Genomic DNA, 21,991 nt, shown 5'->3' on the forward strand with positions numbered 1-21,991 from the left:
GTGTTCGGTTTATCTTTACAATGCTGAGTGCAGTTCGATTATATTTTTAGAACGGGCTTTGTTTTGATTAGTTATTGTTATGGGACTTTCAGCCGATATAAATTATAATATAACGGTGTGTTTTCCTTCATTCTATGCTATTTTGCAGTTTGAAATGGTTAAAGTGTAATTTGCGGCTTACCAAAGCTTAGTCATAATTAATTAATAGGTTAGAGGATGTTCTGTAACAATTCAACTAAAGTAAGTTCTATGCCATTTATAATAAGATGGTTTAAAATTCAAAATACTGTTAACTATATTCGTGAAGTAAGCTGTTGAAGTCGTTAAAGTAATATAAATAAACACAAAAGGGACAATAAACTAGAGAGGCGGAGCTAGCTACGATCTCCGATTGCAATCAATCCTGTTTAGAACTGGTTAAGAATCAACTTTGCAGATTAATGTATAATAAAATCTAAACATTAATCACGAAATCTGAGTAAGACTTTATGTCGCACATACATTGACGGCCTTAGGACATTAGATTTTAAGTCTGCCTGTGCCTACGACTGTGCAATCTTCCTGTCCTTGCTTTCTAACCTGAAACACAGCAATACTACAGCAACCCTTCCAAATAGGTTCTGCATTCACAGGGAAACCTACAACTAGTAAAACAAAAGTACTTAAAGAGTTTAAAGTACCACATTTTCAAGTCCACAATTCCATTCACCTACAAATTTATCCCAAACTGACAATAGACTCCCCAAAAACTATCGTATGTCCCATTTAACAGCTTGACTGACACATTTACTGCTTTGCTACCCACTCCAGAGCTCGTATTGTCTTGAATGCCTCTTTGACTGCTAGTTAATGGTCTTGATTATGGACAAAAGCAATTTGAGAACATTTTACGTCTCCTTGAAGAATTTAATTGTAACTTAATACGAATTCGCTTGTTTATCTGCATTTTGTCTAAGTTACTTTCTTAGATTTTGTCTAGCCTACTAGTTTTATATTGTTCTAGAATATTTTAGATTTCAAATTGTGTTGCTTAAGCTTCAGTGTCCGTGTGTAATTGTTAATTTCTTATCTTTTAATCTTCATTCATTACCTTATATAAGCGAGAGCTATGTACTCCATAATCCTCAGTAGCTGAGGCATTAACCGGTTTGATAAACTTCATATTGTTATTAATTTGTTTTGTATCTGTATTTGCTTTAATGTTTCGTGTGTTCTCTTGCATCAAGTAAAGCGTTTGTAAAATTTAAATACTTACCTATCCTAAATAAACTGTTAATGTATCTATTTGTGTATGATATATCTATTGTTTTCTTATTTATATTATTGCATGTCCAAGTAATTTCAATTTAATTATTTTTATTTTAAGAATTTATCTGTAGCTTGTAAGCATTTAATGATTATCTATATATTATTATTATTATGATTATGAGTTATCTTAATTGTTTCTATTTTGAAGGTTCTGATTAGGTAGTGCTCCCGAGTACATTATTAGAGTAGAGTTGCTCAGGTGCTCATTGAACAGTAAATTTCCTAGTTTGAGACCCAGGTTATGGTGTGCCTCTCTGGGACATTATTATTATTATATTTAGTAAATTTAAAAAATCTTGATTTTGATTTTCTTTTGTAGAAATAGTAACCTTTGGTATAGCCATATGTGATCATTATATCAGAAATACTTTTATAACGTAAAAGTCATAAAAATAATACCTACACATTACATGTGTGATATGTGAAATTTTAGAATTATCGTACTTACGTAAGCAAAAAACAAAATTATCGACTAATTTTGTTCGTAGAAACTTTAAATTTCGTCATTATGCATCGCACCAATTCGAAATTTTGCAAGAAAACCGTATTCAAAACCTGTATTCAATAGGTACTTTACATATGTAATTTTGCAATTTTCGTCCATTATAGCAAAGCTCAAGTTAACAGGTCGATTTGAAGTGAAACAGTTGACGACACCCGTCAATTGTTTTGAACTCGGACTAGACAATCGGAGCGCAGTTGTTACAGTAATGATATGGCAGAATACTTTTCAAACAAATTAAAGGACATTTCGTATCTATTTATGGTTATATACTCGATCTAGATGTTTACATATGCCAATTAGTTTTTTATATCTACTAAACTAAACAGAACACGTATACTACACTATATACATTTTTCATGTGGTTTTAATTTCGTTTGTACAAAAAAAAATTCTGTAATAAATCCAATTTCCCTACCGCTCGACCCAAGCAAAATAAACCGTATTAGTACGGGAAAAGTTTTAATTCGAACTGAGATAGTATAGACTCTTAAGTATAAAATGTTCACACTGTTGACTATGAAAGCTCTTAGCTAATATTTTTGAACCAAATTCATTAATCATTTCTCAGTTATTTGTACGACTGTCAGAATGAAACATTTTTTGTAGTTTGAAGTGTAATAGGTGAAATATTTTTAGATTTATTTCAATGTCATCTTATTTATTTCAACTAGGTAAGGTGGCTCCAGTAACCAACAAGCTCCAGTGTTCGATATCTTTTTTTAAATTAATTTCTCATGAGATTTAGAACAAATTTTTCTGACATTGTAACACGTTTTTTATTGGTAAGGTTAATTACCTACTGGGTGTTCATTATTGGTGAGTGTCGATTACTGGTTAGTTAATTAATGGCTTTTTGGTATTAATAGCTGGAGATTTTAAGAAATTATATATTAGATTTTTTAAATAATAATTATAATGGCTTTTTATTAACTACTATTTTTGACTATTGTTACAAAGTTATTAATTAAGTTACTAATTTTTAAAATTTTCAAAGAAAGATTCCAATTTACGCTACACGTTACGCTACGCTACAATTTAATCTAACGTTGGTTTGTTTTAAACAATAAGTATACGCTATTTAGATAAAAAAAAAATAGTTTAATTTCCTATAATTTGAATTTTAACCAGCAGAATAGTATAAGCTGATATGAAATCTGTACCGTACCACGAACACATTTTTAATCAAACCAGCTTACCAAAAACAAAGTTTCAAGACAACGGAAGTCTACATCGTACAGCTTATTATTGTAACGCGTTCATGAAACTATAGCTTCGTAATTATTTATAATAAAATGTTTTATGACTTACATCGAACGGTTGTAAAAATGCAGGATGCATCTTAGAACAATACCGTCTTCTTTCATCGATTTAAGATAATTCGTAAATAAATTGTTATAGTTTTGTTTTAGTATATTGTTTGATTGAATTTACGGATATGGTCCAATGAAACAAATTCTAATCATACCATGTTGTAGGAGAGGGTGTACAGGGTGGTAGAGATTCGCTCGGCTAGCTGGTGCCCCCTTAGTACGTCCAGGGATCAAACGACGAAATTTGGTGAACAAGACTTGGTTTATTGTACAACAGCTTACAATACAAGGCTATCCAATAAATGGGATTCTTCCCGTTGGACGCAAGCGCGGCGCAGAGTCCGCGACAAGTTCCGGTGGGTGCGAATATTACAAAAAGACACTCAGAGGTATTCTCGTAACCTGTTCCGAAAGATGGTCGCGAATTCGAGATGCTTCCGCTTAATAGTGAGGATAATCGAAGAAATGAAATCGTCGTATCGATCAAATTCATACAAAATATTGTTACTTTAGGGAAAATCTTAACACCGCGATTCAGAAATTGCGTTTTCTAGGCCAATGCCATCTAGCGTTAAACTTCGGAACTGTTTTCACTAATGTTGCCAAAGTTATTGTGTTACAGCTGTGTTTGTTTATTGAAACACGTATTTACGTGTTTTCATAAAACATGAGGCAAAATTAAAATTACTTTTCTAGTCTTATCTTTTTTGAAGATGAAGTAAAATGACAGCTCATTGTGCAAAAGTGTTGCGCGTTTGAAAGCAGCTAGTGACTGCAGTCGATAAATATTGTAACGACATCGACTGAACGTTGTTTATTTACGCTTGTTTCACTTGAATCACCATCGTCTCGCTATTCGTCCAAGTATTGGGCACAGGTTCATTTGAATTGTCATTTTTTGTAGTTCATACATACATGCACTACAATTAGAACTGTCTTTTAAAAATACAAAGAGGAGATATATTTTAAGTTTTTCATTTTAATACAATGTAGATAATGAAATTCTATCCTTATTAAAATATATATGAATACAATTTGATTTCGATACTAGTAGGCCAACTGTAAAAATAAGAATAAAGAAGGCAGTAACGCAATTAGCAATCAATAGAACGTCGAAACATCCACAATTAGACATTTTTGGCAATATTGTTTTTTATAATATTAAGTAACGGGACGAGCAAATCGTGCGCCTAATGGTAAGCTACACGCCTATCCATAACAGTTGTATTGCCACTCAGAGCTTTAAATCGCAAAGATCTGAGCGGCATTGCCACTGTGCTTGTCACCTTGAGACATATCTAGTTAAGAAGGTCCATGTGCCTGTGATTTCACCAGCACCCTCACCTTTCAAAACCGGAACACAGTATATATAGCCATTATAATTGTACGATGATTATAATATTTTTCGATTATAATCGAGGTTAAATTATTAGACTTGGGTTTGTTTAGGCATACTTTGGTTACAGTAAACTAAAGAAACAAAAAAAAAACAGTTTCAACATTCAAGCCACACATTTGCATATCGATAATGACTTATCGATAGATTATGGTACAACACTAAAGAAATCTGCCATTTGTAACTTTCAAATTTTGGTTATATGCACGTTGATTCTGTAGTTAAAACAGCTCCTTTCTTTCATTTCCATCCTTTAAGGTAAAGGACCTGAAACGTTGATATGTTTGAAAAAAAAAAACAAATACCTACATGCGATTTACATCCTAAAAAATAGTTTCATTTTCTAAGTGTGACAATCGCGAAAACCTAAGAACTCGTTATTCTTTATTACACCTAAAACATTAATGGTAACATTAAGCAACACAAGCAATTTCTTCTAAGGCACTTTACGATAGAAAATAAAGGACATAACAAAGGTGGTGTGTGTACACAGTCTTCCAAAATACTTTCAGACGTGACGTTTCGAGTGTTGCTTAGCAAATGATGAGTTTTAATATTCCAAACAAAAAGTCATTGTAATGCCATTGAGATTATATGCCTAAATATTGCTATTATGACAATTTGTTATTCTGCTAAAATCCAGTTGCAGTGGAAGTTTAGAATCAGTGGAATGGCAGTGACGGCATTAATTCCTTTAATCACTAACGATCGATATTGCCTTAGTCTTTTTAATTAAGTCTGTTTTATTTGAAGACGGAGTAAATTTATATGGTCGCCAGTTTTCATAAAATTTTAAATAATTACGTAGATGTTGTTGATAATTTTATCGATAGATTGTGGAAGATTGCCAAAAATGACTGAATTGTGAATGTACGACGTTGCCTTCTTTATTCTTATTTTGATAGTTAGCCTACTAGTATCGAGACAAATTTTTATTCATTTTAACAAGAACCAGATTTGATAAATGTCTTGAATTAAAAAAAACCTTAAAATATATCTCCTCGTTGTATTTTTCATAAACATAGTTCTAAATACAGTTTGTATGTATGAACTTACAAAAATTGACAATTCAAATGGCCCTGCGCTCAGTAATGGGATGAAAAATGGGTCGAGGACGATTCAAATGAAACAATTTCGGCTATTTATTCCAAAAGCGTGGTCAATATTTTGTCGATAGCTTATCGATTGCAATCACTAGATGCTCGCAAGCGGGCGACACTTTTGCGCAATGAAGTGTCATTTTACTCGTTCTTAAAAAAAAAACAGACTATATTACCTATATGCATTTGTGTACGATAGCACCATCCTTTTTATAGTATTTTTATTAGATTATCTTTGTTTATTTCTCTTAATGTGTATTAAACGTTGAAGTACGATATTCAACCGTTTTTTTTTCTCTCTATAAAAATATAATTATAATCCTTAATAAGAACGCATGTTTTAATTTTTATCTCGTTTAATGAGCAATTTAGTGTGAGCATTGCTGGGGTCCGGTTTAGAAGGGTAAGGGTGCTGGTGAAATTACAATTCAACTTAAGTCTCAGGGTGACGGTCGTAGTGGCAGTGCCCATAAGATCTTTGAGTTTTAAAGTTCTGAGTGGCACTGCAACTGTTATATAGGCGTGTCGCCAGGCGCACGACTTGTTCGTCCCGTCATAATACCAATTATAAATAAAGTCTTCATATTCAATGTGTTTTTTATGTCAAATATCAGTATACTACGCCAGCGACAAACAATGGCAGTTGATTAGTAGCCAGCTTGTTTGACAAACAATATCTTGCCATTGATACACAACTAATATGATTTCAAATTAGCAAACGGACTTGGGGACTTCTTTTGCAGTTCCACCTACCTGTGATCAACAATTTCGAGTTTGTCGTTTGACTTAAAGAAAAATATTACGATTGTAACCCCACGTACAAGAAACATTAGTAACCTCGCCTTGCCGCTAGATGGCCTTGGAATCAAAATAGAACGCTAGAAACTGTTCACTAAATTACCATACGTGTATTAGCTGTCAAAGAAAATTGCTTTGAATTGATCATGGAACAGGCATCGAGGAAATACATCGACTTTGCTCCTCACCACCCTAACCCCCTTGTGGTGGCTGCGTCCAATTACAACCCCTCAGGGACCATCCTCACCTCATACGTAGGACCCTTCAGCCAAGGAAAGTCCTCAACGACCTTGACGACCCTATCACTCTCGCCACTTTGAAGGCAAACCAGATCGCAAATCAGTTCATCTCCTCACGCACCAACCGTCCTCGCCGGGAGGTAGTAGAGCCCCTTATTTCAGCACGTATACTGGTAGATTCTCCCTTATAGCACGCCCACGCGGAAGTCCCCAGTAGCGCCCTGAGCCGGGGTCCGTGCCCACTTGGGCGCCCTCAGCCTCGCTACTTAGTTTTAGTTTGTAGTAGTTTATTTTACGGGTTATGAGCCTTCAGCTTTTTTCCTACGGCGCAGTCAAGACCATCAGCGGCCAACTGCAAAATATCCTTAAAAAAATGCTTTGTATCATAGGGCCTATGAATGACATTCCAGTGCATGCACCGGGTGAGATACTTGGAAAAAAGCTTATAGAATCGTCGTTCTTGATCGTCGGCTGCCGCTTCCACCAGGTGGGACGGTGAGCTAATACCGAGGATGAGCGCGATTACGTCTCCTATGTCGATCATACAACTACGTTCATAAAAGCCGTTGCGCATTTGGAGATTCAAGCGTCTTTCTTCACCTTTCCTCGCTTCGTGTACCTTATTACACGATTTCTTAAACCTGCATCAACTATTCGTTTATTTGTTTTAATTTTCTAATAAAGCTTCCACACAACCAACGATATAATTAACCCAAACTAAATCAATCCGACCACAATACGGCAGCAATATGTCAATCGGTAGATGTTCAGTCGGCCATTTTTCGTTCACAAACAAACACAACGTCGCCACTAGAACATGTTTACTTTGAACTGTCCAGCCCATACTATAACGTATTGAAGAATCACCCATGATGTTAATGAAATTAAATTTAAAGTGAAATGGAAAGATGGATGAGGTTTTTAAATCTAATTTTACCTATGGCATGTTGTATAAAACCATCTCTTTAGAAGAGCTGGTAGCAATGGTTACTTAAACATCTAAGTCTGTGATATATAGCTCCATCTAAATGAAAAACACAAGTTTCGGGAAATGAAAAAATGACCACTCTGGTTACAGGAAGTAAGTTCAAATTTCAAAAACCGAGATTTTCTTTTAAAGACACTGAATATTTACACTTAGCATGATCCAGGCAATAGTTTTTTGTTTCACTTATATTCAACCATCCTTTCACGTAAACCCTCTAATTAGTCTCTCGCACTCAATAGAAAATAATAGTAAAAAAATAAATTAAGTCCCAGTGGCTAGTTCCTTTGTACAGTTGGACAAAAATCGTAAATAAAATTGATCTAAGAAAAAGTTGCAATATTTATTTTATTGAATGTCATGATGTTTTTATCAACTATATTACTACGACGATAAACAAAATATATTATTTTGTTTATAAAAATAGTCCACTAGTTTGTTATCTATTGCTGAGAAAAATCGAAACAATCACAAATAAAAATTCCTTCAATCCGAGTGGACTCGAACCGACAACAAGTACCTGTTGTCAGTTCGAGTCCACTCCACCAGACGCTAGTTCGAATCACATTGGGATGGAGAAATGGTAGCAGTAGAGCTCTTGTGAAAGAGTTCGTTCATTCGCAGTAGTTCCAGGGACGTGATTATTATATATAGCGTTCCGATGCTGAAGGGCAAGGGTGGCGGCTTATCAACTTGTCTCAGACCCTTGCGATTTAAAGCTCTGAGTGGCACTGCACGACTTGTTCGTCTCATCCTGATGAATATCCCGTTAGTCTGACACTGTTATATGTATACTGTTACTGTTATATATGTATATTAAATATATATATGTGTATCTATTATATATTATGTATTTATGTGCTAACATAAGTATATAGTTAGTCATATAATATTATGTGTCGTATTTATATTGTGTTTAAACTATATTTCATAATTATTTATAAACTTCTTCCTATGCGTTTTAATTATCATGTTATGCACTCCTGTTAATTATTTTAAGCCCAGCTCTCCGGTTGAGTGGTAGAGAATGCCTAATGGCATTCAGTCCGCCATTTGTACTGTTTTGTGTTGTCATAAAAAGAAGCTTGTTTTGCAGTCAATCATAATTGTCTAGATGTAATTATTTAATATCTAAGGAACACAGTAAGTTAAATGTTGTTAATTTGAAAAAATTTTTGCTAGATGCTCTCAAAGCTCTGTTTTTGATATTACAATGGTCATGACACGGTAGTATTACTACTTAACATTTACAAATGTAGGTAAATTACAAATTAAAGTCTTAGGTACACTCTGCCATAATTGACGACCACCCACTTCAGGAGCAACCGTTTCCTCAACTAGATATTATCATCGCTACAATTTAATTAAATTTAAATTAAAAACACACTTTATTCATAGCAAATGAAGAATCATATGTGACGTATATTGTCCAATTACATTCCAATGTACAAAATCCTTTCTCGAGAACACGTGTGTTCCATTGTAAAGGTGTATTGTATGTCGTTTCCTCCACAGTGGGTCGAATCACAATTGTACAGGAAATTCTTTATTTTCTCAATCCTTGACTAACGAGTTTAAGCACGTCGATTTATCGTCGAATATGTGAGTATACCTAACCGTAACAATCGTGTATGAAAAAGCCTGCTATAACCATTGAACGACTTGAAATTGGCTTGCACACTGGTTTTCATGAAGTCGCGAGGTCCTGGGTTCGATCCCCGACCGAGTCAATGTAGGAACACTGTTTTTATAATATCAAGTGACGGGACAAACAAGTCGTGCGCCTGATGGTAAGCTACACGCCTGTCCGTAATAGTTGCAGTGCCACTCAGAGCTTTAAACTGCAAATATCTGAGAGGCACTACCACTGCGCCCGTCACCCCGAGACATGAGTTGACAAGTCCCATGCACTTGTAATTTCACCAGCACCCTTACCCTTCAAAACCGGAGCACAGTGACGCTGATATTACTGCTTGACTGCCGAAATAGATAAGGTGGCAGTTTCCCTGGATGAACTCTTTCACAAGGAGCATATAGGTATAGCTACTAAAACTAACTATTCTATATTATCTAGAGTCTGGGTATTTATTATAGTACCGTCGTTGTTTCCGATTTCCATAACACAAGTGCTTTAGTTACTTACTTTGGGATCAGAGCAACGTAAGTAACAACGTAACTAATTTTTTTAAATTTATATACCAGTATAGATTTAGTAGACGAAAATTTTAATATACACATCTTTAGTATAAAATAAATCCATTAAAAGTTTCACATTGACTTTTAATTACGTCAAATACAGAGACGACGCCACTAAATTGGAAAGTTCCTTTTCATTCTACAGATAGCACTGGGCGGGCGGTCTCACACTCAGGAAATAAGCTTTCTGTCTACACCGACACATCCAAGATTGGACGTGGCAAATGCAGACACTAGTCGAAAACGCCTGCTTAGATACATTTAGCACCTAACTCTTAATTGAAGATGCAGTTTGAACTACCTAACTTACATAAAATAAGACGTCATATTTTTTTCTTATTATTTAGTTTGTAGTGCCCAGCGTTTCAAGACATTGTACACTTGGAAAAAAACACGATTAGGCGTTTTTTACATTTACTCTACTATACACAATACCAGAAAAGAGTGTCGACACTGTAAAGGTACTATTATTGAATATCAGGTAAAAATAAATAATTATGTTATAATAGTTAAAACTTGTAGGTTATTGTGAATACGCTGCAAAAAAATCGATTCCAATCAAGTTTTGTTTAGTGAGTTCTTGATTGAATCAAAATGCATTACTTAAAAGTGTTTATGCCTGATATGCTCAGATGGAATCCAATTATATCACCTATTTTTTTGCAGTGTATAATACTACTATAGTCTGTCTTTCGTGAAGGAAGACTGATAGCCTAAAATTAATGATAATTCATTTTTGAGTAAAGCTTACGTTGCAAACTATAGTCTAAGACTTGCAATAATTGCTAAGCCTATTATCTTCCGACTGGGTTGCATGAGTTAGTGAGATCGTTAGAGTTAGGTATACCACCCACACTGAGAGTGATTTGTCAGAAATTACGAACAAGTGAAGAATTTGTAAAATTAAGACCATTGTTTGAACATCTACTTGAAGTTTGAAGACACGGTTTTGCCTCTTCATTCATTTTAAAACATCATATTGTATTTAAGTTGGAAGTATTAAATTCATTTTACAACAGACGAGTTTATGTCGACTATTTAATACTTTGTTCAGTTGTAATAAGAGATGTGCTTTTAATCACGTTTGTGATACAATGTTACATTTGAAGCATTATTTAGGAACTTTCTACACTATTATTAGGTAATTAGGTACGTGTAATGAAATACCCGACAACGGTAAACCGTAGTCAAATCTACAAGTTAAACTCACAAAAAATATACATATATGCTATCGTACAATATAACATAACGCACTCAATAAACCTTAGAAAATTACGAAACGGACAATACTTTCTTCCCCACATGAAAGAGCTTCCTTAGCACTTGGCCCAAGTAATTGTCATGTAATTGCACAATAAAACACGTGCTAAGCAAATAGAAGGGTTCCGCAACCCAAACAATAGGGGACAAAGGCTACTGGGGACTCTTGGCTATTTTGTTGCATTGTGGTTTAAGTTGAAGGCGACAGTGGACAAAAATAATATTTTAAATGCGGAACAGCACTGAAAGTAAAATTAAGAACTTGTCCTGATTAAGGAAAAACACGATGTATATGACAACGTTGCAGTTTTTATTAGCAATAAAGACGATAAATCTCTTTGATTCTTTTTGGTAGGTAGTTAAAGCACTAATTTGCTAGCTTCTGATAACGAACGCTAGAGAAATTATTTCGTTAAGCCTACTAGTTCAATTTTTGTATATTGTCAAAAGATCTTTACGTTATCACTTGTGCCACAAGTCTTAATCTTTTGTCCTTTTCTAAGACTGCTCGGTGAAAGAAACGGAAGACTGTTGTCTACCAGATTCAACAAATTATAGGAAGGGGTTCGAATCCAAAGGGCAAATCCATTGTCATTTATTCAATGAAGTTTATTTAGCATAAAAATTTGAATGAAATTGATTTAGAGAGGGTGTGAAAGCGCTTTGTCAACTGTCTGAAATTACGCTAATGTTATTTTGTTACTAACAATAACTTTCATGAGCAATTCCGATTAGACACTAACTATTATCATTTTTATAGATAAGAAGTAAATTTAGACGAAAAAAAAAAACAAAGCAAAATTAAGTAACCTTACAAACTTTCCCAATACATTCGTAAGATCCTAAAAAATATGCATTGGATGCCGCTAACTCGGGAAGATTGGTTAATGATAGCCAAATTTTACAAAGGTAGGCTACTTCGGAAATCCAGTGAACATTAAATCACGCGAAATAGTTGTAAAAAAAATTAAAAACCTTGGTCACATACAAATGCAATATGCTGGCCCGCAGGTTCGCGAGATGCTCTATCGATATTAAAATGACTTTATTCAAAGCTTACAATCCAATTATTTTACTCGAGCGGCCTGTGGGTTAAGTATACAAAACGAGCTTACAACGCCCTTCTCGATCAATATAATAACGCTTTCAGGATGCTGTTGGGACTACCAAGATGGTACAGTTCATCAGGCATGTTCGCCGAGGCGCAAGTAGAAGGCTTCTAAGCGATCATGTGAAAGCAAATAGTATCTGTTGAGGTTCTATACCCATAGATCATACATTTATACTGGCCGCTTAGTTTTGTTTATAGCTGTACGATGACAAACATTGTTTTTCTATTTTGTTACTCCATCGTCTAAATATGTGGTTGTTCTATTTCTGTTCTGGTGAATATATATCATCTTCTTCGCTATTCCAAACAGTATCGCTTATGATTCTTATCAAAAGTAGCCACAACAGCATCCTAAAACTGGTTGCAGGCAGATTTGATTGTCCAATTCTAAAATACTGGGTTGGGCAAACCAAATGTGTTTTTATATATATAAAATAATGTTGTGTCGTTGTGTTCTGTATACTAACCTATTCTAAGTGAAAATTGTTACTAACAAAAAACAAAATTCTATAAAAAAAATACCCAACACAAGCGTAGCTAATTTAGACTATTCCATCTTCACTGGGTTCCCGGAATAGCAAATTAAGTTAATGTTATTTTTATCAATATGGATTTCCGCAAAGTAACACCTGAATCTACTTATAAATGTTTTTCTAAAACAGGACATTTGGTCGCAGTAAAGCTCCTTGGGAAAGGATTCGTCCGGGAAAGTGCTGCTACCTTTCTTATTTCTGTCGTCAAGCAGAAATGTGAATATTACTGTGTTTCGGTTTTGAAGAGTAGGGGGTGCTGGTGAAATTACAGGCAAGCAAGATTAAAAGAACAGTAGCACTGCGACTGTTATGGACAGGCGAGTCGTTTATCACCAAGCACACGACTTGTTTGTTCCGTCATTTGATATTATAAAAATAAAACAATAAAAAACGAACATCTTTAAGGTGTTACTGAATAGACATCGAACATCTTTTGTGCGATCTCGTTCCAACGTAGATCCTACCTTTGCTCCACGGCTGGTAGTGGTCAAGACCCAATATATTTAAGTAAGATCTGTATAAACCTCCATAGGTTTCTCACATATGGCGCTACGGCTACGGCAAAACTGTCGTTTATGTCAAAAACAAAGGTCGAAAACTAAGCACATTGAGAAATTCGTGAGCTCTGCTGATTCATTCCAGAGCTCAGTTGGAAGAGCGGTCTGCCCCGGTCTGACAAACTGGTCGAAGGATTGTTTCTTGTGTTTGTTCGATCTTTGTAGCAATAATAATAACAAACTAGTGGATTTTTATGGTACTAAGTGACCGGACAAACAAGTCGTGCACCTGATGGTAAGCGACACACCTGCCCATGACAGTTACAATGCCACTCAGAGCTTTAAATCGCAAATATCTGAGGGGCACTGCTAGTGCGCCCGTTACGACATAAGTGAAATAACAGGCACAAGGGATTTTTCAATTTACGTCTTTGGGTTACAGGCGCAGTGGCAGTGCTCCTCAGATGTTTGTAAGAGTCTATATAACAAACAGTCACACAGTGAAAGTTTTGAATCAATTGCTTTGAAAAAATATATAGTTTAATTGATGATATACCTGATTGGTATAGGGTATAAAAACACAAATTTACCTCGAAATTTTACAAGAAAACTGTTGTATTCAGTACGTTACATACATTGACTTACAAATAAATGGACGACGGGTCTAAAACAAAAACCACGAAAAAAATGTCCCAAGTCAACCTATTCGAAATTTAAATTGTAATGTCATCGCAGGATCGCGCTGTCGTCGAACAAATGAAGACTAAAGCGGAGTTTGGCGCTCTGTATACGATTTTAGCGCCTTACAAGTGCGGACACTTTTTAGCGCGGACTCGACGTCCATATAATTGTAAGTCAATGGTTACATACTACAATGTTTTTTTAAAATATCAACTGAACTAAATGGAACACGTATACGATATAAAGTTTTGAAATGGCTTTAATTTAGTTTGTAAAAAAAATAATTCTGAAATAAAGCCAGTGTACCCATTCAGTACGGGAAAGTTTTGAACACAATCTGATGTAGTATCAACCCTTAAAACTCTGAGCGGCACTGTAACATAGTATGGACAGACATGTCACGTACCACCAGGCTCACGACTTGTTCGTCCAAACACTAGGTATCATAAAAACAATCAGTACGAAGTAGTATTCCATGGCTTGAGACAGTAGCAATTGAAATAATACGCAGAGTCCGTTTGCGATGATGCCTAAAACATATGTACACCTGCAAAATGCTAGACAGGTTACCACCACACGTTGCGCTCGCATCGACAAAGCGAGAAATAAAATACGAGAACGTCTTTCAATAAGAATACGCGTTATTCAGTATTTCTATTACATATGGCATTCACAATAAAATGAACAAAGACACGACGGCGTCGAGACGTGTCGGGAATTAATAAAAAAAATCGAGGGCAAATGAAGGGTGGCGATAATGCTGTCGAGTCGAGAGAAGTCCATGTCACAATGGTACGCAGTACGTGATCGACCTATTTAATTTTGGAGGGTATCTTTAAGATTTGTCTTGTAAATCAAATGGGAGTACCAGGGTTAATGTCATTACGCATTTATATTTCTTTTTTTCGATTGAAATTTGTTCAAATATTCAACCTTATTGTCTTACTAATTACGTCGATAAATTGGATAAACGGTTCCTCATCTGTTTATGAAATTGCAATTGCAAATAATTATACTACCGCGGCAAAATGATTCATTGCTATATTATAAACAACTCTAGACCTATAAACTTTGCAAAATCACCGTAAAACATCCTCGTAAACCTACTTAAATATCAGCGACAAGGTATTTTCCGACACAGCCCTCCTTAGTAAAATTATTGAAGCATCACTCGAAAACATTACGACCTTCTGTATTAACTTATGAATCGTAAACTCATTTTAGACGTCGTATACAGACCACAGTGTTTGACTTAGTACGAGATCTTAAAGACAAAACCACATCCCATCGATTTTTTTTAAAAGCTATAAATCGGTTATTAAATGCAACCGCAACTTCTCGCGTTTACGACTACATGGTGTAACTTTGAAGGTACCTCATTTTTCTGTTTGGTTAAATAGTTACATTTTTTTTAATATCCATAGCATCCGGTGCGTGCTAGGGTTTACATTCAATTGGATTTACGACTGTTTTCATTGCGGGCACTGTTTAATATAAATAGGATAAATACGTGAGACGGTTTCCTGTTGGTTAATAACAGAAATAATATTTCGTAAAAACAATTGGGTGTTATCCTAGTTATCAAACTTCTTTTTACAGCGGAAACAATGTTAAATTTGGCCGCGGTGCATAGATTTTCATGGGAATTTCACTTAATGTTCTCCATTCATCTATTGTCATTGATTATTAACATAAAACCTAATATTAGTAAATAAATAACTAAACGTTACAGTTCCTACGTGCCTACGTACCTACCTACATAAGAAATGTCTAGCTTAGTCTCCAATAGTAGCTGTAGCTCCTTGTGAGTGCTCGTCCAGGGAAGTACTACCTATTTCTGCCGCCAAGCAGCAATGGAGTGTTACTGCGTTCCGGTTTTGAAGGGTAAGGGTGCTGGTGAAATTACACGCACATGGGACTTGTCAACTTATGTCTCAGGGTGACGGGCGCAGTGGCAGTGCCCCTCCGATTTGCGGCTTAAAGCTCTGAGTGGCACTGCTTATGGAGAGGCGTATCGTTAACCACCAGGTCCACGACATGCGCGTCTCGTCACTTGGTATTATAAAAAAATAAAGCTTAAACTGGAATGTTTTAAGAAGCCTAACATCGTCTTACTTTCTGAAACACTTATCTTATAAAGAGTGATTATTCAGGAGATGCGAAAACTTTCTATTTGTTTTAAATTTCTTATTAAGGGTTTTAATTTGGATGCATTAGTTTAAAAATAGGTAAAAGCCAGTGTGTGAATATGTAGGAAATGTGTGAATGTGATAATATTTTTTTGCATTTCAGTTACTTTGTGCTTTAAGATACGAGTTTGAGAAAGTAAAGCGACTTGTAATTCTGTATATGTTAAGTCAGTATGTGTTTTAAGATTTTTATATTTATTTTTGTTTTGTTTAAAAAAACGGAACGATCTTTTGTTTTGTTTTTATATGATTTGAAATTTTTCTTCTTCAATTAATATGTAACCCACTTCATTCTGCAGTAATTAAATTCTACAAAGTTGTGTGTATCACTAATATGCATATGTATAAGAAAAATTTTTCTTACTCATAGCCTTGGTGTGCAAAACTATATTTACGCTATGTTGGTGTACTTTTATAAATAAAAATAAAATCTTGCTTTGTTACGTATTATATATTAGCTAATTTTTGTTACAGCAAAAGTTGTTGAAAAATGCATTTTATAAAAGTAATGTAGCATCCAAAAGGGGTGTAATTTCCTAAAATATACGTAATTAATGACGTGATTCAGATATATACAATATTATTTCTATGATCGCGTAAACGCCCAGCGTACCTACATAATAATGATAATTTGAATGCGAATTTAGTGCTACATAACTTTACTATTCTATATGACCACAGGGTATTTCAAAAAAATACGTTTTTCATACAAGTATTTGTATGAGAAACTGTCACAGATGGATGTAATTATATTTATCTAGTACATTTAAATGTACATCGGGACCTTAGCGCTTTTCCCATTGTAGTTTTCTGGATCTTACGAGGACATAATTTAACTAATTTAAATGCGAATTACAAACAACATATCGCTGATTTGCTGATACATTGACTTGATTGTAAATTTAAAAAAAAAAAAATTGCCAAAATTTATTCAAATCATGTCGAAACATCTGTTTTTAACTGGTGTTCATTCACATATATGAAGAAAAATTGGCAGAAATTTTAAATTTACATGTAGGTATTGTAAAAATGAATGAATTGGAAATAAAATTAAAAAATTCAATTTAAATCCATGTCCTGACAACATTACAAGAAGTACAATTGCGTGAACTATATGTTTGCTATGTTTTACAGCCAACTTTACTTATGTTTTTCCTGAAAAAATTACATTCAAATCACATACGAGGTATTCAATCTCAAGCGATAATAAGATAGAATAGTTTAAAATATAGTATTTGCGTTTTAACATTAATTATGACTATAGTCCATCTCACATGGAATGAATCCTGAAATTTCCAATTTTTACGTTCCACACAAATTATTTCTAATTAATTTCTCAATCAGGCTACAAAAAGAAGTAACAAATTTGTCATAATGTACCAAAAATAAACAATATTTGTTGCAGTTGTATTTTAAATAAAATTACAGTATATTAAGTACGAAGAAAATAAAATGATAAAAATAAATCACCCAATTAGTTGATGCGTAAAACGGAATATTTTATCCATAAAGATTTAAATCATAAAACCGATAAATCCAGGCGGCTATTATGTATTTCGCGTCAATATGAGTACATACTCCTTGTATGCTGGTCGTTTTGTTTTTGTTTTGAGCTTTACGTGATATTTTTTGGAGAAATTGTTCAAATTTCATTTCGTTGCAGTCGATTTTAATGTTTTGATTTTGACTTTTTGTTTGGTTGTTATAGATTTGTTTATTTGTTGTGTAGTTTTTTTGGTTACATAATTACTTAATCATGTTTATTTTGTTTATTATTTGTTATTAAATTATTATTATTGATAGTCTCTTCGTTACAAATTATCTCGATACGAAATAATACAATTTCAGTTTGCCGTGACTAAAGAACCAATAAAGAACCCGAAACGCTGGTTTAAAAAAACATAGGTACTCTATTTTAGATCCGAGAAATAGTTCTATTTCCAATAGATAAGGCTAGTTTTGATAAAAGCAGTTGTTTGTATCATTACCATAATTAAATGGCGTTGATGTTTGCGTAGGAAGACAAGAGACGAGTAATTATCAGGCATCAGTAAACCTTCAAAGTGGTTCAGGTATCAGGCAGGACACAAACAACCAGGCGAAACTATACTAGTTAACGGGGTGATACTTGTATTAATATATTTTTTCTTATAGTACCTATGGGCTAAAGGGATACAATGACGATAGCCCTGAAGTTCCAGTTAGATTTTTTTACGACTCCAAGTGACGAGACGAACGCGCACACTTTCCCCAGAGAACTGAATTGAATTGCAAACGAATGATCGCAAAATATTTGGGACCAAAAAACAAGTTACTGTCATACTATAGGTACAAATACAAGTGCTAAACTGTTTTCTCAATACAAAAATCTATGGATGTAAACAACAAAAACAGATTTTTGGTTAAAAAAGGTTAACCAGTCAGATGGCACGTCCAATGTGCCAAATCGTAACTAATTAATTCGTCACTGAAGCGCCTTGATTTGACACCAACAAACGGCCTACGACCAGAGATAGGTATAGCTACTGCGCACACTTATTCATACGCGCTCTGTTACCCCGAATGACCCAACTGCCGGTGCGCCCGTCAGCCTGAGACAAGTTGACAAGTACCATGTAGGTACTGTAATTTCCCCAGCACTTCTCCTCAAAACCGGAACGTAGTAATGCTCATATTACTGCTTGGTGGCAGAAATATGTAAAGTCTGGTTAGCTCTATTCCCGTATATTCTTACCATCGAGTGTATAACCAGAAATAGAAACGGATTGTTATTTAATTTGTTTGAAAACTATTCTGCCAAATCATTACCGTGACAACTGCGCCTCGATTGGCCAGCCCGAATTCTAAACAATTGACGGGTGTTGTCAATTGTTTAACTTCAAATCGTCCACTTTAACTTGAGCTTTGCTATAATGGACAAGCACAAAAATTACAAAATTACATATTTAATTACCGATGAAATGTGATTCCATTTGTTTTGTAATTAGATGTTATGCTGTTTTTCTCACACCACCCATAGGTATGGAACAGCCCCCATTGTTAGAGATCTTTATTACAATAAATACAGAATATTTTTGGAATATACGGAGATGTACACACAGGCCAGTTGCTGGCCTGTCCTATTTCAGCTTTCTAATATGTGATTTGAGTGCAAACGAGAGTTGATATTTAAAAGTGACATAAGATCCATTTGCCTGATGAGTTGCCAGGGATGGACTCGGCGATTCTAACACTGGACAAATATAACATTTAGGGTGAGGATTGTATACGCCACTGATCCAACAAAGCTCTCACACACTACGTGCGTCCTCTTTCCCGACTCGTTCTTAATTATACTTGTATAGGTATCTTAACAGCCATATAGATTTTCATAGGAAACAACCCTTACGTTTGATTTTTTAAAATAATATCGTAGCGAATATGAATCAAAACATAGCTATAAAGTCTAATTGATGGATGTGACAGCGGTTGAGCGGCGATGCGCCTGGCTTCCTCAGACAAATGCGGAGATCCCGCATAACTAGCTCCATCCAAAATAACCATTGACATAAAAAACAAACCTCGAACCCAATCTAACACATCTCATTAACATACTATCGCAGCTTATGAACACTTTTCCCTCTTAATAGAACTTAAATTACTTGAATTTAAAACAACAGTTCTAATGATATTGGGAAACCGAAACAAATTGACGCGTTTTTTATTACTAAAAAAATCCGTAATCATTAAAAGTAATTTAAGAACGATATAAAGTGACTGTCGGATGCCGTGTCCCTTTTACTCGATGGGTCAATTCACGTTTATTTACGATATACTTAAAAATTTAAAGCGAAGTAATTTGTGCGTCAAATTGCGTGAACGACAAAGAAATAACGTTTTGTCGTCCGAAAAGGAAAGGGATTACAGTTTGTCGCCTTTGGCCAATTTGCATTGTTCGATAACCACGTAAGTGCTTGACTGTGACGTTTTTTGTGACAGTTGCAAGATGAAATAAAAGTGTCAATTCTGACAATATCCACTTTGTATTGCCTTAAAGACTTAACGAGATGTAATGGGACAATTTGCCAGCTTTAAAATTTTATAACGCGCCATTTAGCAATGTCGTTACCTTTTTGAAAGATGTATACTTATTAAAGTAAAAAGTAAAAAGAGGTAAGCGCGAATTGTGTTAAAAATAACAATCATAAAAACGGAATGTATAAAAACTTTATAACAATTACTTTTGTAAGGCTTTATTGCCTGAATAAATAAAGGTGTAGAAAATGTTGCATATCTACGAAATATTTCTTAATTTCGTTCTAAATTGAAGTTGCTTTCATCTTTAGCTCAACCTTTTTCTAACACAAAAATAGTAGCACAGGTGTTGGATGCAATTTTTTCCAGATGTTACTCTGAGTTAAACCACTGTGAATTGATGTGATATCAGGAATTAATGTTGAACTACTTAGGTATATTTCCAAATTCAATTTAAAAATTTTATTCCACTTATAATGATATGAGTACCTAACACAAATTCTTGTTATAAAAAATCAGTGTTTGAGCTTAATTTAATCTTATGCACTAAATAATATTAGGTACATTACTGTGTAAAGAAATGAAAAAAAATACGATTATAAAGAATTGATGGCCATTATTTATTCCTATTCAAGCTCTGATAAAACGTAATTTATAACGATAATTGTCAGAAAATTCAAATGTATGTACCCAGCTACGAACCCTTGCATTACCTAATTTGAAAGCAATCCGTATCATCGCTGTACTTATTGAAAATTTCACCTGGATTAACAAGTGGACAATTTTTTTTTTCAGTGAAATGTCTAATTTTTTTATTCGAATTTAAAATTGAATAACATAGGATTTTTTGAGTGAGAGTTAAGGTGGGACTGACAATTCAGTACGTTTGAAGTACATAGGTCAAATTAAAACTTACCTTTAAATGCGTTACCATTGTTTCTCCCGGTTCTTGAGACATCAGAAAAATCTGCACGCGACGAAAACCGACGAATATAATAAAATAAATAACAAAAAACTATACACGCATCGTCCAATCACATCAATTCTTTGGCATAATTCCTCACAAACATAACATCTCCAGTTTTACAGTACAAGAGTCACAAAATAAATATAATAAAAAAAACTCACAAACAAAAACACAAAAAATTAAACAATAATCCAAACACAAATTCGAAATACGAAGTCCGCGCTAAAATCGTTCGCAATAGCGCCGCGCGATCGAACGTCGTTCGAGCTTCGAAATCGGTACGTAATGCACGTCTCGCGAACGCGCGCCGCCGACACACAATGCTGGCAGATCGAAGCGAGCCGACAATACGCGCGCGCTACAATAACCACCGCCCCCCTCGCCCCGCCCCGCCGCGCGTGCGACAAGGACGCACCGACCTAATGTCACTGCCCTGCGAACAATGCCATGTTTCAAAGCCTTATGCTCCTACACTTTGAATCAAACTTCACATTTGAACCAGAACTTAAGGTTGCACTGCCCATATTCTTTACAAATTTTAGAAAAATCAGCACACTTCTATTTAATGATGCATTTACAATCAATTGTCTATGCGGATTAACAGCTTTCATCCCGCGGAATCTATACAAAGCCATTCAGCCCATCCTTTTCTAACGGGCGATGTGTGCGTGTTGAACCGGCGCGCGCCCTCCCTTTCGTTCGTATTCTTCTAGGCAGTAGGCGAGCTTTTGTCTCGCTCTAGGCTCCGCCCAGGCGAGCGTCTTTGAGTGCGGCGGCCGGTGCACAGTGTGCGCGCTCGGTGAATAGCCGGGTATTGTGAAATGATTCGCACACTACAATGAAACACAGGTGGGTGTGCGCTCAATCTATGAGGGCGTTTAAAAAGTCAATACAATCGCTGT

General features: G+C 35.0%; 1 protein-coding gene across 2 annotated transcripts in view; it reads right to left on the bottom strand.

Annotated features, from left to right (window-relative positions):
- LOC113228892 (transcription factor SOX-6) overlaps positions 1-21,991 on the bottom strand; it is a 468,781-nt gene that overhangs the window by 171,227 nt on the left and 275,563 nt on the right. The window contains exon 1 of one of the 2 annotated variants that reach the window (XM_026462324.1): positions 21,039-21,142. The exons of the other annotated variant lie outside the window; for it this stretch is intronic. The gene's annotated coding sequence lies outside the window, so the exon portion shown is untranslated. Of the gene's footprint in view, positions 1-21,038; positions 21,143-21,991 lie in introns of those variants that run through there. 2 annotated transcript variants of the gene reach the window in all.

Source organism: Hyposmocoma kahamanoa, unplaced genomic scaffold (genome assembly GCF_003589595.1).
Source record: "Hyposmocoma kahamanoa isolate Upper Pololo Valley unplaced genomic scaffold, ASM358959v1 262, whole genome shotgun sequence".
Taxonomy (NCBI): domain Eukaryota; kingdom Metazoa; phylum Arthropoda; class Insecta; order Lepidoptera; family Cosmopterigidae; genus Hyposmocoma; species Hyposmocoma kahamanoa.